Consider the following 18,205-nt stretch of genomic DNA (forward strand, 5'->3'; position numbering starts at 1 on the left):
GGAAATTGAAAAATAAATAAATAATGCTCTTTTTATTACTGAAGAAGGTCACATTTTGATTTTGCCTGGCAAATATTTTGAAATCATGTGGGCCAGGGACAGTCCTTTATCCCAGATATTTCAGGGCTTTTATCTAACATTTCAGTATCCAGAAATCTTTCATGTGAAGTGAATGTCTGCAGCAATAGCCATAACTTATTTGATAGAAATGGAAATTTTCCCTTTTAAGCAACAAGAATTCTGCCTGGTCTAAGATTCCGGGGAATGGTCTTGTTTGTTTGTTCCTTTTATTTTTATTAATATCTTAGATTTGGAGAAGCTTGTGGAGTCCACATGGTGAAGGGGACATCCAGAGCCTGGTCCAAAACTTCTCCTTTGAATGGTCCAAGAAAAACCCCTCAGACCCAAAGCAGTATTGACAATCCTAAGAAGGAGCTGTCTCTCTTCAAAGCCACATGTGTTTTGTTTCTCTTGAATGTGTAGAGAACTCCCTGAGGCTTCAAAAGAGAGGCAGGGTAGGGGAAAACATCCCTCATCCTCCCCATCACTTGACTCCTCACAATGTTACAGAGAAGCTGCCTCGGGAAGAGCAGTGCTGGAAATCAATATTTGATCAGATCTGCTTGTGTTTATTGACATAAAAGAATATTTCATAGAATCATTGAGGTTGGAAGGGACCTTGGGAGATCATCTAATGGATGCTTAATGTCAATAAGTGTTTTCTAATCTGATTGGTCCTTCTCCATAGACAGGAAGGGTAACTGTGGCTGCAGGCAGTGCAGGGCTGCTGAGCAGCCTGTGACAGCTGCTCCCAGTGCTGCTGGGTGACAAGCACTGGTTGGCAAGCCCAGCACCCACACTGCCACTGGAACTGGGTTTAGAGCTCAGTTTCCTGGATTTTACATGATATTCATGTGAGGTGCACAGCAAAATTCTTCTGCTCCAATACTGGGGTTTGTCCTAATGATTGGCAATGCAGAGAACAATTCCATAATCAAGGTGAAACATGTCATTGCAGCCATGATGAGTTAAATCCTGGTAAAATGGGCACTCATCTTCAAGGTGGTTATTATCACATTACCTTAGTCAGGCCTCTCTCCAGCTCTGGAATTCTTGTGCAGCTGTTGTCAAATTTCACAGCTTACAAGCACCCAGTTCAGTACCTGGGCATTTGAAAAACATATTTTACTCTTGCATAAAACCCTCTTTTCATTATTTATTTATTATTACTAACTGGAGATCCTGCTCCAAGAAAGAGATGCATATGCCCACCCCCCACCACGATTTTGCTATTTTGAGAGCTTGCTGATAGGCAGTTTGCAGGTGGCTCAGAAGGTGACTCATGTAGAGTGTTTCTTCTATCTCTAGAAAAGGCCAGTGGCTTCTAACCAGGTATTGGCTGCATCCCTCACACAGCTGCTCAACCCCATTGCTGCTGCAATATGACCCAAATTCCAGAGTAACCTTTTTTTTTTTTTTTTTTTTTGGTCTTGCAAACCCAGTCATTATTACTGTGCTTCTACTTGGAGTAATGTTCTGTGTTTTGAGACAATACTTGAGACCATTTGTAAACAATGAAGATACATAATTAGATTTTTTGTTGTTGTTTTTAGGGATTCATAGTGTTTCTTTTGACTGTGTTTATATTTGCTTACAAGTAATTATTATAGTAGATTGTAACAGTGTTCCTGTAGTACTTAGTCATATTCTAGGTATATTTCTATAAGTACATTACACATTATTGTCTGAATATTTCTTCTCTGCAGCCAAAGCTGCATTGCCAACTTGAGTAGAAATATCCAGTCTGGCTTCAAACTTTCTTGAGTACATCGAGGGAGTAGCTGGAGCAGAATGGGCTGGAAAACTCTCTAATACCAGGATAGCATTTCCTCCAACAGGTTACAAATTATACTGTTCTGATGCTGTTGAGAATGGGGAATAATTCATCTCTCAGAGCTATCACTGCATATTTGTTATCATGTATTGCTATAGATAGGTGATTTCCATAACCCTATTCATACCCCATGGAGTGGAAACGAGTTTATCAAGGCATCTGTAATGAATATGTGAATGCTGTGGGGAGGGGTGAGACAGGACAGTGCTGAAAACAAAGGGGAAAAAAGACAAATACTCTAAGCTTTGGATGGTAAAATGCCAAATGATAACAGAATATTACATGTTTTGTTACCAGAGGTTTTCTATGAGTTGCTTAATATTGGGGAAGGGAATAGATAAGCACATGTGAGGGAGCTAGGATGACGAGCAATAAAGCAGAAAATAAAAAAGGTTTGAAAAAGCAGAAAGTTGCCTGAAACCTTAAGAGATCAAAATGGCTGTTGAAAGTGAAGCTGTAAACAGGAACCTTTCAGGGAGCTTTTCCTACATGCCCAGATTCTCGTGGCTGCTTTCTCATTGCTGTGCCATTGCTCAGGAAAAGGCTGCTGGGTGTCGGGACACTCAGACAGGGCTGCTGTGCCTGCACAGTAAATCCAAAATGTCTGACGTGCACTGCTCAGGCTGCAGGGAAATAACTGTACATTACAGCCTGCTTTGGAGGATGGGATTGCTTTTTTTCCAATTCATTGAACAAATGCGTTAAAAGAACTAAAATGTGATGCTTTTGTGTTTTACCAAAACTGCAGGGAAATCACTTTTTTTTTTTTTCCTTTCTTGTCATCAACATATTTTCTTTATTCATGTAACAGTAGGTGTCATTTTTTCTTTAATTATGCCCAGCTATCATATGTTGCTTTTATTTGTTGAGGATGTTCGTTTCAGGGAAAATAATTTAGACAGTTCCATTTTTTAGGCAACAATACACTAAATCCTGTGCTTACAAATTGCAATTAGATAAGAATTCTTCTTTCCACAATCAAATGTGGCAGTTTCTTACTGGAAAGTAATGATGAATCAAACTTAAAGTGTAAAATGGGAAGATCAAAGCATTCAACGAAAATGTAATGAAGAAAATACACTTTTATGGCTTGGCATTTTAAATGTCCTCTGTTATATATCACCGTGGCAGCACACAATGGTATAAGTCTTTCTTTAGGAATGAATACAGATTAACACAGCCCCATTTTCTCTGCCAGAATTTCCTTCCTCTGATGATGATATTTCTCTTCCCCACACCTCCCCCCACATACACACCCCTCTCTTCCCACCCTCAGACCTAAAAGTATTTTAAACATGTTTAGCCTGTCAACAAGCCTTTGCTAAAGGTTTTTGTAGCCTTTGGTAATGACTTCTAATTTATGTGACTAATTATCCCGGGATAAATAGAGATGAGGTGCTTTAGGATAAGGCTAATCTGCATGTCTGCTGGAAGCTTGAATGGTGCATCTTATAAAGATACAAAACTCAGCAACTCAGTGAAATTAAGGTTGTGACAAAAGGCAGGCAAATTCAAAATGAAGGCAAACACTTCTCTTCCTGAGCTGCTGCATTGGGTGCAAGAAAGGCACTGATGGCTTATAATGAAAAGCAGTATCACTCCAGATTCTGGAGGTTATTCAGGTAGCCTGGACAGATTTTGCCTATACTGTTTGCACAGATATATTTTCATACAGAATTGCATCAGCATTTAGTGGTCTTCACCATCCACCTCTTTGCATTTGTGTTGCCTTTATTCTGTAAATCCTTGTGGTTACCCATCTATGGCCACCTATGGTTCACACCACACCATAACCAGGCAGTGATGTATGTAATTGTGTGTATACATACAGCAAAGGACAATCTGCACAAAAAAACTGAGTCTAACACCTCAACACTGCATGATGTTCTCCCAGATAGGGCAAACTGATGCTGGTAAAAGAGGGAAAGAACAAAAGAAAGGAAATACAGCAGCCTTTTTGCTTAGCTGAGCAGTTCGGTTTCCCAAAGAGTTCTTGAATTTAGAGTTTGACCTCCACAACACCATGTAGAGTAATGCATAGGTACTTTAGGTGGTTTAGTCTCATTTTTAGAAGTGATTTGAGGGTCAGACTTCTTAGGATGCTTTTCAAAGCCAGTTTCAGGCAGGTCCAGTGCTGGGTTCTGCACATCTCAGAGCTCTCAGCAGCTCCTTCCCAGCCTCACATTTTACAGCCACGGTCAGTTCTCACCTGCCAGGTTAGAGATGGACAAGGCTTGATTGTCTTGGATCATGTGTCCATGCCTTCCATCCTTACTTGTTGAGCTCCTTGAACCTCTTAGTGCAGGATGTTAGAAAAGGCCACAATTCCAGGGTGTGCAAAATGTAAAACACAACTTTTATTTAGAAATGTACCCAAATGTTGCCTTGCTTGTTGAAATTGCTTTTGGAAACATGATGTCTAACTCTTTTAAGAGCCTACAATGCTGTGCTTAAGACATCCAGAGCTAAGTTGCCCAGAGCAGGGAGAATGACAGATTACTCAATTCCCTTTTCAATTACTTAACCACAGGATCATCATTCTACTTCACTCAAATTGTGGTATATTGATTTCTGTTGTGACTCAAAAGATTTTAATTTTTAATAAAAAGTTAGCATGATATTCTCTTTATGTGTATAAATCCAGAATAATCTGCCTTTTGCAGACAGGGTATTTAAACTGAAAGACCCCATAATATCTGTCATGTTTATAAGGAGCTCTCCCTGAGTTCACATAACCAGCACCCTGTTGCTCAATTCCCCACAGGACAGCAGTAACACAAAAGCCTTTGAGGCCTAGATGAGACAATTATAACATAATGAACTTTTAAATTTCAATAACCCTTACTAAAAGTTGCTAAAAAGCTCCCATTGTAAAAAATCGTAGTTTCAGAATATCAGGTGATGTAGATTATAGAGAAGCAAAAGGAAAAAGTTATCCAAAGCCTTTTCTATCTTTATATATATATATATATATATATATATATATATATATATATGTGCCTATAAGCCAAATTAATATGAACGGGTCTGGGTTTTTACTACAATACTAAAGAACTTGCCTTAAATTGCCTGTAGGTTGTGCATACTGACCCCAAACTCCATTTTACTGAGGAATGTGGTAACAACTCAGGTGAACAGATTTTCATTCCTGGGACATCCCAGCCCACAGGTAACTACAAATTCAGGTGTAGCACCTTGCCAGTGCAGCCCACACTCAGGGCAGGGCCCCTTCCCAAGCCATCAGCAACTCTTAGAAACCCTGTGTCCAGGTAAAACTCTTCTACACCAGAAATCCCAATAGTGATAAAAAATTTCTAGACATTTTTCCATTTGACAGCTTCTGTGGAAAAGCTTCACAGTGAAACTTAGCCTGAGGAAATTTCTTGGGGACCTTCTGTACTTTTTGGCACACTTCCCAGGAAAGGACTAATCAGAAAAAGTCATTTTTCACACTTGTTCTTTGGCCTGTCCTCTGTGACCTATTTTCTTGACTAATCCTGTGATTTTTATCCCAGCCGATGCCAAATTGCTTTTGTTTCTGCCTGGTCCTGGCCAGTCCTATAACTCTTAGCTCCCAGCAAGTTTTTGCTCCCAGCAAAATGTGGAATTTTGAGTGGTTCCTCTTGCTGCAAGTAATCTTCAGAATCAAGGGACAGTGTAAGTAACTCCAAAATTCAAGAACAGCAGCATTTTTTTGTATGGCTAAATGAAGACTTTTGGACAGCTGAGGTCTTCCCTGGAAGATAAAATACAGTCAGGCCAGGCCATGTATGATGTGAGGTTTGTACTCCTGGAAGCAAAGGACCCCTTGTGAAAAGCTTTTCATGATGATCTGTGAAGCTTTTTTTTTGTTGCCAAAAGAGGGAGCCCTGACAGAATTCTCTCTGCTCTAGCAATAGTTTTGCTTTTGGGATCTGCTCTTTAAAAACGCTCTGAATTTTGTTTTACTTACAAAGTTTGAGGCCTTTTAGGTTTAGAATAAGTTTATGGCACAGATAATGTGAGCTGTGAGTTTTGCCCTCTTAGGTTTCAATGACTTCAGGGTACAAAGAGAGAAAATAAGCTTTTAATTTTCAGAATTATTCAGCTGGCTATCATTAAGTACACAATGCAGCTTCATGAAATACCATATTTTAGTATTCCAATGTAAGAAACAGTAATCCTGCTAAACTGGACAATGCTTGCTAGGCACAGAACTTGTTTTAAATGGTACCTGATTTTGTGTGCTGCAATTTGGGTTCCATGTTGCCTTTTGTTTATGTGAGGTGGAATTGCCAAAACTGGTACCTGATTCACCTCTTGACCACCACAGAATGATATTTTTATTCTGAAATACTGAATTAATTCTGAAATTCTGAATACTTGAGGCGGGTGAATCGGATATCTCCGGTTGCCTGAAGATATAAAGGGTAAATTAGTGCTGGGTATTTTCTGTAATCACTTGTAGAACATAATCCAATAAATTTTGGAGGGGTTTTAAGAAATATGCAACTTGCTGCTGATTTTTACGCATAGATTAGGTTTGAAGCAGAAAGAGAAAATACAGGCACTTTTATTAGTGTTTATCTGCAGAGGGAAAGCCTTTGTCTTGAGTTCTGCAAGAGACTGCAACAACAAATAATAAGTTTACCAGAGAGACTCGGTGAGTGTTGATTCATGGTTCACCCTTACCTCTTTCTGAGCTTGAACTGGTTAAAGGAAACTCTGGCATGAGAAATTGCAAGTATTTTAGCTGATCTCTGCCATCTTTTCTGAACCTGTACTGTTCCCTAGACTCGTTCCCATTTGAAGAATTTATTTTCAATGCAATGGTTCCTCTGGCTCTGTGGCTCCAATGCCCCATTTGGTATTTTCTGTTTTGCACAGCAGCTCTCTCTTCCTTTGGGATGTGGTCTGAGTGGTTGTGACAGTCCAGCTTTTCTTATCTTCCCCTAGATCAAAGCCTAACTTGCAAAGCAAAGCGAATAATTGGCCAGTAGAATTTTAAAAAATACTTTTATTTGATGATTTGAGATGTTTTGCCTTGATATTTATTTCTTTTTTTAATGCAAAATCAGAGGCTCCAATCTGACCTGTTTTAGTGAGATTTTGATGCTTAGAATCATTCTCAAAAATACATTACTGCCTAAAAATTATTTGGGTGTCTAATTCACTCTGAGGTTAGTTGTTGAAAAATGTCACAATCTTTCTCTTGGCAAGACCTGAGTGCGATATAGCAGGATTGCTAAATCAGAGCAAAATCCCTTTTTAAATGCATATTTCTGATTTGTTGTTAATCAATACCGTGTTAGGGTTGCTGTGAGATTATTGTAGCCTAATGGTGGTGAGATTCGGAATAAGTGCAAGGAGTAGATTGGTTGAGATAGGAAGGATAACATTTAGATGATCACTTCTTTTTCTCTTTTCCGTTATGCTCTTGCTGATGTTTTGAACACTATTAACATTCCCAGTGTACAGAAACACAGGGGAGACTTAGGGGAGGAGATAAGTTGATTGCAATCAAATTACATGATAAAACATAAAAATAAACCCAGAAATAATTTAATGTGTTTTATTTAAAAAAAAAGAACATTCAGAGTTAAGATTGAGATAGCCAAAATGGGCGTTTCTGACATTTTATGGATGTTCTGCATAGGTAGTGTGCCTCCAAATATTGGATGCTCTGAAATACCATATGGGCTGCAATTCCTAAGCAATACAGCAGATGTTTTAGGTGATCAATTCAGAACTCACTGGCTTTGTTTAGCTCTCTTCATTCCCAATTTTATATGATGTGAATGTGCCTGTCATCATAAGTAGAGGAACAGATCCATATTTAAAAATCTGTGCATAATTCAAAGTTGACACAGTAGCAATACTAAAACACTCTCCAACCTAGAAAATCTCATGTTCCTCAGAGTCCAAAGCACCTAGTTAGGGAAAGCCATGGCAGCAAAAATTAGCTTTGTGTGGCTTGAATCAAAACTTAACCATTCTTTTGAGTTTAGGTTTATTGTGCAAGGCAGATGAAAGCTGACAGTTCTGATTTCTTTGCTGATCAGAGGGCTGGGGGAGCTGGTTTTCTTTGCTTATTTGTTTTTAAGAAAAATTTCATCTTATTTCTATGTAATTTGCTCCAAAGCCATCTTGCTAATGGCACCTTTTTATCTTCAGTTCTCTTAACACTTTCTTCTCTGCTGCCCCTTGCTTTGCCAGTTCCTTGTATGCAAAGTGCCTTTTCTGCCCTAAGATCAATTTCTCTTTCTTTTTCTTTTTTCCTTTTTCTTTTTTTTTTTTTTTTTTTTTTTCAAGGAGCTTTTTAACAGTAATCTCCAATGATTTTACTTAGTTTTCTGCTCATGTGGGCTGGAAATCTATTCAGGCTTCATTAAAAAGCTCATTTGAAAATACTGATTCTATTGTATTGTCTGAACAGTTTATTTTATTTGTTTGGGGATATAAAAGACGAGAACTCTCATATTTTTTTCCAGCTGTAAATTAGCACAGATATATTTCTAGTGGCTGAAATAGCAGAGAGACTTTCTTCTGGAGTGGTCTGTGGGGAATAAACTTTTCTCTGGGAGGCTGGCAGTGGAGAGGGCAAAGCTGAGCTGGGTTCCTGCATCTCCTCCATAATCCAAACCACAGGACCATGGCGAGGGGAGCCACATTTCAGAAGGAGAAATGTTCTCTGTCTTCAGTGCCCAAAAGAAAAATCTAAGCTCACTGAAAACAAGAATGAATCTGACACCTAATTTTGCCACTATAAATTAGAACATTTACATTTGTGTTGGTCTTTCAAAAAAATATTTTTTTAAAACCCCTGAAATATTGCTGTCTGACACAATGGTGTTCAGGCTAAGAACAAGGATAAATTTTCCTGGCATTTTCACCTGTGGAAACTCTGTTCACCTTTCCTGCAACTGTGAAATTGATTTGAAATGATGGACTGATGCTTCCTCCTGAGTTATTCTTGACATACCACAGCTTTTTTGCTAACTGAAAAATAGGTACTCTTTGGGGAAGCAAATTGCTTTTCCTAACACAGTATGTAAATGTTGTTGCAAACATCTAGATAATTAATTTTTAAGGTTAATGCTCAATGGATGTTTGGAAACCTCTTGGATTTCTTCTAAAAAATGAAGGATGTAAATAAGGGCAATAGTAGCAATTAAAATACAGAATTATCTATTTCTAAAAAAAAAAAATGGAAACTTCAGAGTGACTCACAAATCATAACTAACATCCACATTTCAAATTACCCAGAGAAACATATCTTTTGTGCAGCCCAAAGGACAACTGCTTTGTCTCATGACAGAATTACCATGTCCTTGGTTAAATGTTTGTTACATGTGAGCAAATCTCAGCTCCTTTCTTGTGGGCATCTGGTTCTGAGGGGCACAATCTGCCCCCAGTGACCTTCTCACCAGGGGGAGCTGGGGAAATTCAGCCTTTGGCTGGGCTGGACCCCGAAGCATCTGCACATTTGTGATGTAAAAAAAGAGCTGTTTCATGTTAAGATTGGTTAATAGGGCATTTGGTCCTCTCCTCTCTCCCAGTAGGTCCTCATGTTCAATGCAGTGCCCAGTTTGCCAGTCACCAGATTTTTCACAAGTGTGTGCTCTGCGTTTTTAAGCACCATTAGATGTACATCAGGTAGCAGGTCCCCAGTGAATTGCTTATAGAACAACTGTAAAAGAGAGATAATTTGAACCAGTTAGCAATGAGGCTAATGAAATGAGGGTTTCAGACCTCTTATCTCTCTTCAGCTGACAGGACAAATGTTGTCCCCTATTTTATTAGTCAGAATTACCTGACATGGACTGAGGAGAGGAGCAAACTTGTAATATCTGTCATTTTCCTACACAGGTCTCCATTCAAGGCTGCTCTCAGGGAAACTAACTCAGCTCAGTGATTTTGATGAACCAAACTTTTATTTTCTCCTTTAATATAGCATAACATATTATTTACAACACATATAACTCTCTTCAACTGCTGTGAATAAAAATTCCCCTGGAATGGCTTTCACAGTTTAAAGCACCTGGTTGAAGGATTTGGGTTTAAAACGCCAAATGTAAAAACTAAAATAAAATTGTCCCAATTGAGATGTATAGAGTGAAATGCTGCCTTGGCTCCAGTAGCCTCCATTTGGCTTTTTTATTAACAATTCTAGAGACACCACCCATTGATTAAGCATGAATTACAGTAGATAGTGTACAAAGGCAGAGTGACCCTGGGAGTGGCTGTAGGTAGTCCCAGAGCTGCCCTGGTAGTCCTTAGGAATTTTGATAGCAGTTGTGGCCTGACTGTACCTTGTTCCACAAGTTTGGTGTCTCAAGATACTCAGCTGCAGGAATTAGTGATGATTTTAGCACATTTCATGGGAAAGCACAACGACGTTACTTCAGAAACAAATGAGAACATGATGGGAAAGTCAGATTATTCCTTTTACCTTCAGAAAAGCCCACGCTCATTTGTGCCATTTGACTTCTCCAGACAGTGCTGTCATGGGCTGTAATTAAATAGGCAGGTTTTGGAAGAATAAAGATTGGGATGCTCTGAATCATTTGTTGAAGTGAATACGACAAGCAGCGGTCTGGTTTGGAAAAAAAAATAATTTTGAGCAATAGGAAAAAAAACTCACTGCCATGGATTGTGAAAAGAAACAGACTCAAACTGAAATTAGATGAAAAGCTTGAAATTAGATGAGACCAAAATAGTTGGGCATATTAATTTATATATTTATCCATACATAACATATTCTAATTTAACTTTTGGATGCAATTTTTATCATGTTGCCTTGACTTCTATACAGTTATTAAGAGACATTACACAATATGTGGGGGTTGGGGTGGGATTTTCAACAATCCTCCTAGTTTGAATGTGAAAACACAGAGTTATCCCCACTTCCTTCCTGCCTGTTCCTATTGCAGAAAAGTCTGTGGCTGTAGTGGTGCTGTGACAGCCTGAGCAGAGCTTGGAGGGCTGGAGTCAGTCACTCTTCCAGTGAAAAATTCTCATGTTTCAGAAATGTTCCCAACATCTTCAGAATCCTAGGCGGATTGTTTTGGTTTTTTTTTTTTCCTCTTCTCCTATAGTTCCCTTTTTTTTCAAACCAGTAATGCCTTTGAACCCAAGCCAGTCCCAACAGTATCCTGGCTATTGTTGCATGATGACAGCTTACTGAACTTAGTATTAGTTGACATGGAGAGAATAGAAAACTGCTACTAGCTGGTAGCTAAGCTGCTTAGGTCAGACATGAATTTTGGAACTTAAAGTCCCAGTTTGAATAAATATTTATTTAGGTATAGCAAAAGAATGTTTGGGAGAAACGATCTGTGGATTCAGAGCTCAATTTCTAGGTCCAGATGGGGACCAGAGCAGGGACAAGAACCCCTGAATTTGTGTCTCCCTTATGATGTAATCACAGGCTCCTACAATTGCATGTTTAGTTTAAAGATTGCCTATGTTGGGGATTAATCTGTCCCGTTATCTAAACCAGCCCATAAACACTGGCTGGTCAGTCAATATCCCATTACTGGTATAGGTAGATATGCTTTGTTTCTAATTAAACATTCATTGAACACTGTTGCTTCTCTCCCCCTGCCCCCCAACAAATGGTGAACTTTCAAAGTTCATAATTGCTTTCAGAAATGCTGCCACTTTCCTTGGTAAAACTTTAAGACAGGAATCACAGCTAAAGAATGGCAAGGCAGTGCCTAGAGGGATGTGTGTCATGGATAGATTTTGCTTGTTAATGGCACTGTGTGGGGTCTGTGCAGTTTTTCCTGCCCCTGTTTACTCTATTTTTCAAAATAAATACATCTTAAATAGAAGAGTTTATTAGCTCCTGCTGCTTACTATGTACTTTAAAACATAATCTGTTGTTTGTGGCATAACAATAATCTCTATAGGCATTAAGTAATTGATGTCACAAGCACAGGATTATAACCACAGCTCTGCAATTTACATAGTAATACAAGAAACTATAAAAAACCTGCATGGCAGTGTTTCACCAAAACAAACCCCTTAGAGTGCTGAGTTAAACTGTGGAATGAGTAGATCCTGAACCCTTGCTATGTAAGTACATTTAAAACATGCACAAGCCACCTTTTTTTTAGTGCAGCTAAAAAAATCTTGATGCCAATCTGGATGTGGGGCCAGACCATGGAGAATGGGTCTCTTCTCTTCTCTTCCTTTATTTCTTGCAGGCCCAGAGCTTTTGTAAAGAGCAGAACAAAGGTATTGGCTATATCATCCTTTCTTTTCCCTCAGTCAAGAGGCTTTCTGCTGTCATAGCTTTTATTGGCAAAGTTAAGGACCAGTTCATGCCAAAGCAGTTCCTTCCTCCTGCCTTACTTCCCAGAGATGAGATGGCCCGAACAACTTTTTGTTGTGATTGCTAATATTACAGTGAACAAAGCTGCCTTTTTTTGGATTCCTAGTGGCTCACTATGAATCTGGTTACTACTTTATGAGAGCTGCATATGTAAATAAGGCAACCTACAGATGAAGCACGAGTAGATGTCGCTCAAGAGTAAGTGGAAGAGACCCTGAATTTGTGGGGCCCATAAAGCTGAGAGTGGCTCCCATGGCTTGGGCGATGATCTACAGCTTTTGGTAGGAACCTGCTCACCAAGGGGCTGCAACCTTCTCCTACTGCCATAGGTTTTACTGACTGTGTGCTAAAAAATGGCTTTTCCACCTTTTCTTAACCTTTGTTGTATTAATGTTCATTCTGTACAGCTTTGGAGCACAACAGGGCTGTAAGAACATTATGTGTGGCTCTTCTGTTCAAGGGGGAAGAAGGAGAAGTCTCAGCTACTTGTTTGGCAGTGCTTTGGGAAAGTAGGAAGGCACCATGTATTACTTGTTTTGGGAAAGAAATAGGCAAGTGTCAGACATTAAGTAGGAGAGTATGTGCACTGGAAGAATGACTGAAGTAGCTCAAAGGTTTGGCACTGTCTTTCATTATTTGGGCTTGGTTTTGATTCTAAACCAGAATCGAGTTACCACATATTGCAGCGATCAAATACCTGCAGAGGTCACTGTCAAAATGGTTTAAAATGCTCATTATAGCTCTTAGCATGAGCAATAACATATCCCAAACCACTATATAAATGTTCTTCCACACCTATATTATCAATAATTGATTCCACAGGGTAGGCTACAGCAGATGCAATTTGCTAAAATCCCAGTCAAGTGTCAACAAGCTGACTGGTTCATTTTATCATTTTACCAGGAAACTTTAGCAGCTAGTCATAAACGAAGTACAAAATGTGAGATCTTGTTTCATTATGTGAACAAAAGTCTGTGATTTTTGGATGGAAAGAAAAGATTATCGCTCAGAATCATGTGGGGGAAAAAAAGACAGCTTTAAATCATTGAATTATCAATTTTTATAGGATCTGAATTAGTACTTTTTAGTATCATTACTTAAATAGAGAGTTTCTCTTTGGAGGTAACTCTTGCACTCTGAAGGGAAGGAGGTGCAAGTAGTGAAACTTGCATTTGAGGAACTAGGAACCAGGCAGATACGAATGCTCACTTTTTTCCCAACACCTTTGTTCATCTAAGCCTTCCTTAAAATATTTATCCAGATGTTGATCAACCCTGAATATTTCTTAACCTGCCCAACAGCAGGTGGCATCAAGGAAGGATGGGATACAGCCTTTAATCTCCCCCTCCTGCACATTTTCCCTCCAGTGCAACCCATGGTGGTGCCTGTGGGCAGTCACGTTGTGCCACCCAACTGTGCCAAGCTGCACATTTGGGATCTCTTTGATCCTTTTCTGAACTCCTGGGTTCCTTCATGCCATAATGTGAAAGGACAGATTTCCAAAGCATTGATGTTACAGAGTGTGGCAATCATAAAGACCACAGAAATGTGAAATGCACCCTTCAGTACATCCTCAGCTTTATTTGTGATAAGATACACTGGTTTCAATTACTCTTGTGTCAACACAGTTTACAGAAACGAAACACTAGTTTTGAAGTCAAAAAGAAAAGGTGCTATTAGTGACAACTTGTGGCAAAGTTTCCAGGAAAAAAAAATAACACTGTGCAATTCATTTCAATCTTAAATCCTCTGCACAGAAGGTGGTGAGGGACAGACACATGTTCAAAACACACTCAAACTAGGGGGAAGAAATCAATAGCATAGACCAGGCTGGGTAAAATACATTTTGGAAGACAAAGCCCTTTGTCCTTTGGAAGACAAAGTGATGTCCCAGAGAGTCAATTCCAGCTTCCTGTCAGGGGGTGGTGGCAGGAGCTGTTAGTGAATGGGCAGCCTGGTTTTGGGTTCACAGCTGCAGCAAAAACTGCCCACAGAGTGAAGGCAGAGAAAGGCACAAAGCCAACAGGAGCTTTCTAGAGCTGAAGTTGAAGTTTCTGGGCTGAAGCCCCAGCTCCGGGCTTAGGAATTTTATCGGGAGACTCAGAGCAAGGCAGGAATAGATGGCCTTGCTGTTTAGAAAAACCTCTGCTGGTTCCTGGGATGTGGGTGGCTGGGAAGCTGAAGGAGCTTCCACCATCATGTGTGGAATAGATCCCTGAGTAGCTGCTGCCAGCTCCATCCCCACTTACCTGCACTGCTGGGTGTAGGGGCCCTGGAGATGATGTGCTGGGACAGAAGGCAGGGATAAGGATATTTTTTGGATCATGGCTGGAGGAGGAGTAGGAAGATGACTTTATAATTGCTTTTTTATCACTCTTTCTGACTATATTGACTTGATACTTGACACAGCTTTGGCTGGCAAGTAAGGCCCAGATACATTCAGAATTAGATATGACGAGGCTCATTCTTACATGAGAAGAAAATCATCGGTTGCTACAGAAACAGCTCCATATCAGTCTCGTGGGGCATCTTTGCATCTGGCTTTTTTTCCCTTCTCTTTTGCTAATCTGTAGATAAGAGTCAAAGCAAGTGCAGCACATCCCACATCTATATAAAAGGTTGGAGGAACTCTGCAGAGAGCAAAGTGTGAAAGAACATCTTATAGATAAGCTAAACTTAAATGAATGAGTTAATTTACACTCCCCCTGCAATTTTTTTTCCTAGTTTTGCAACTCTTGCTAAGTTAATTGAGGTGAAAATTAAATTACACCAGTCAGCAAATATTTTAAAGACCTCTAAAACCAAGGAAGAGAAAGGAGGTTCTTGGAAAAGGAGTTACTAAGAAACAGGAAAAAATCTGAGGGGTGAGTTAGAATCTGTGTTGAGAAAATTGCATCTTGCAATGGAATAATAATCCAGACTCACTTTCAGGCAAGTTGTTTGACTTGATTAATTCAGGAATTAGTTAAAAGTAAGTGTATATTATGGGTGAACCGGGACCATTCTGCACACTGCAGACCAGCTCACCAACAACGCTCTTCAACTGGTTTCCTAAAACGTAATGAATACTTGATGCTTAGTAGATTAATATTTATTGAGTGAATCAATGCTTAATTTATTAAAAAATTGCCTTCCTTGTATTTTAATATGATTTATTACTCATCAGTGCTTATTGCATTAATTAAGGATTGTGTTAATTTTGTGGAAGTGAACATGATCTGCTGCAGGTTTGCTCTGGGCCCTGGTGCACTGTGCCTCTGGGTAGTGCCAGCGATGGAAACTGCTCCAGGTGGGAAGAGAATGAATCACCAGAGGCCTCTTCCTGCCCTTGGGATCCCAAACAGCCAGCAGAGTGGAAAAGAGGATGCTGCCCTTTAAGGGCAGGACAGGATTACAGCAGCAGTGATACAGCGATGATGCAGGGAATATTTCTGTTTGCCTCTTATAAATTATGGCTGATGCTGTGGGGATCGTTTTTGTGTCTCTTGTGGAATGCCCTTTTGTCAACGTGGGTGAAATCCAGCCTTAGAGCCATGGGAAGCTGTCACCACTTTCCCGACCAGGGACGACGCTCATCACATTTCAGTGCTCAGATTGTAAGAAATTCTTGGGACAGTGGGTTGCCTGAAGATTGGGATGGTCCCAGGCATCTCAGCAGGGGCAGGTGTTTGAGAAGTGGAAAATTCCTAAAGGCAGAACAAAAAAAGCCAGACATCTTGTGAGCTGAGTCTTTCAAGAAATCTGTCAAAACAGGGAGAGGGTGATCATGCTGGAGGGGGGCCACAGCTGCAATTTGCATCTTTCAACACTAAAGAAAGAAGCAAATACATAAAGCCCCACAGCCACAATTCTTCTGATGAAATTATTTTATTAATGGGTGTGACATTTGTAATGTCTCTCTCTTTAAATTCAAATACTGCTGTTTTTATAGCTGCTCATAAGTGAGTCTGTCTGGGTTTTTTCTTTTTTTTTTTTTTTTTAATCCATCTAGTTACTAGGCTGCTTGCATCCAGCTGAGCCCTGGAAACAGCAGAGCTAGCCCTGAGATCTGAGAGCAGGCAGGAATTTCTGGAAAGTGATTGTGTCCATAATTAGGGCATTTTTGCATGTTTGAATGCACAATTCTGGAATGCACTTTGCTGTTTGCTTCTCTCCAGGGCTGGGGTGAGTGTACACAAACTTCCCTTGACGAGCTAAATCAGAGAAACCTCTTCAAGGTCCAGTGAAGGTCAGAGCTGAGAATTTTTTCCTCCCTCTGTCACCAGGCAGGCAGGAACCACCGAGTTCCAGCCTGGAGCACTTGGGTGGAGCCAGTGCCAAGAACCTGGTGGCATTTCAAATCCCTTGCAGCAGTTAGGTGTTAGATGCAAAGATCAGTGCTGCTCCACTTGAAGTCAGAGAAATAACTTCAGCATAAAGTTCAACATATACTCAAAGATTTCCTCGATCTGGAGTTAATTTGTTTTTTTCCAAGATCAGCTTGAAGGCAGTATTCAAACTGGAAAAAAATACAAACTGAATATTTGACTTGTAATAATTTCATTTTATTTCCCATTTGTTTGACCTGTCCTATATGCTTTTGTTTTCCTGGCACATCAAGCTAAGCTATTTTGGTTTTTCATTTAATGTTTATTTTTACCCCATCTAACAGACTCAAGTCAGGACTGGGGGCCAGTTGGGCTGCATGCCTTTCTCTCTATTCCATATCTTTACATTTTCCAACTTTCTTTGATGCAGGATATTTATATTCCACCTTTTTTCCTGGTAGAGAGGGTTTCACGGACTATAGGCTTCAGATATATATTTTCTGCTCTAGCTGTTTGTTAGATATACAGCATTTAGAGTTCCAGTTGTGCTGAGAAATGTAAGCAAAGCTTTTGGCCCAGTGGGGGCTAAGCTCTGGCATTTCACAGCTTTGTACATATGAATCAGGATTAAGGTGCAGGATCTATATAAAATTTAGCTCATAAGGAGATGTTTTGTCTCACAGTTCCCATTGGGAAGGTGGGTCCTGTGCTCACACACAGAATTTCTTACTCTGCTTTACTGCTCCCAGAAAAGGAGGGGGTGAGCAGCTGACACAAGGAGGCAGCAGCAGGGTTTTCTGTTCCCTTTTACCCTGGCACACCTGGAAAAAGGTTTGGCATATGCTGGCCCCAGTATTTTAAATGAAAACAAATATGCTCAAGCAAACTGCTAAGGTCATGCTCGGAATGACTTAGCAGAGTTAAGAGAACAAGGAGTACCTCTGGAAAAAGACAGATAAGAGTTTTCTCTCAAATATATTTTGTGTTGTGCCAGAGGTAAGGAACTGAAGGCCAAGAAGGTTTCAGAAAATATGTTTTTTTCCAGCCTGACACCCCACTTGGCTTTCCAGAAGGCCAAATTTGCTGTTGTGCCCAACACAGCTCAAGTGTATTCAGTGGATGACCAACTGTGTCCATGCACTTCAGCCAGTGAAGCTTTACCACAGAGAAATGATGGGTTTGGAAAGGAGTTTCATCAGTCGTGATTTCCAAGGAAGAGCACTCAGGGTAGGGAATACCAAGTCAATGTTTCCTCCTCAAGGACTTTCAGCTGTCACATAGGGAATACAGTGAGTGCAGTGATGAGAATTAGATTGGAAGATCAATAGGGCTGACAATAAATGAAAGTAACACAGACATTATTGAGCAAATTAGGAGAGAGAAATTAAAGTGGACAGTATAATCTTCAATACCTGCTAGACACACTGATGTTGGGCAAAGTTAGGAAGAAGACAGTAAGTTGGAAAGTGCTATGATGAAGGGGCAGTAACAGTCTGTCCGTGAGATGGGGAAAGCCCTGCTTGTGACAGAAAGCTCTCAGCCCACAGAAAAGTGGAAAAAGATTATAATGGTCTAGGAGCACCTGGATTTAAGTGGCAAGCTACAGAGAGACAGTGGTGGAGAGATCACCTAAGACTGGGAACATGGAGTAGGCAACAGCGCTGGCTACATGTTTTGGGAAAAGGG

General features: G+C 40.0%; 1 protein-coding gene across 1 annotated transcript in view; it reads left to right on the forward strand.

The window, feature by feature from the left end:
* Positions 1–18,205, forward strand: part of LOC128792411 (BEN domain-containing protein 5) — a 562,082-nt gene that overhangs the window by 449,793 nt on the left and 94,084 nt on the right. The window lies entirely within an intron of this gene.

Source organism: Vidua chalybeata, chromosome 9, assembly GCF_026979565.1.
Source record: "Vidua chalybeata isolate OUT-0048 chromosome 9, bVidCha1 merged haplotype, whole genome shotgun sequence".
NCBI classification, from domain to species: Eukaryota; Metazoa; Chordata; class Aves; order Passeriformes; family Viduidae; genus Vidua; species Vidua chalybeata.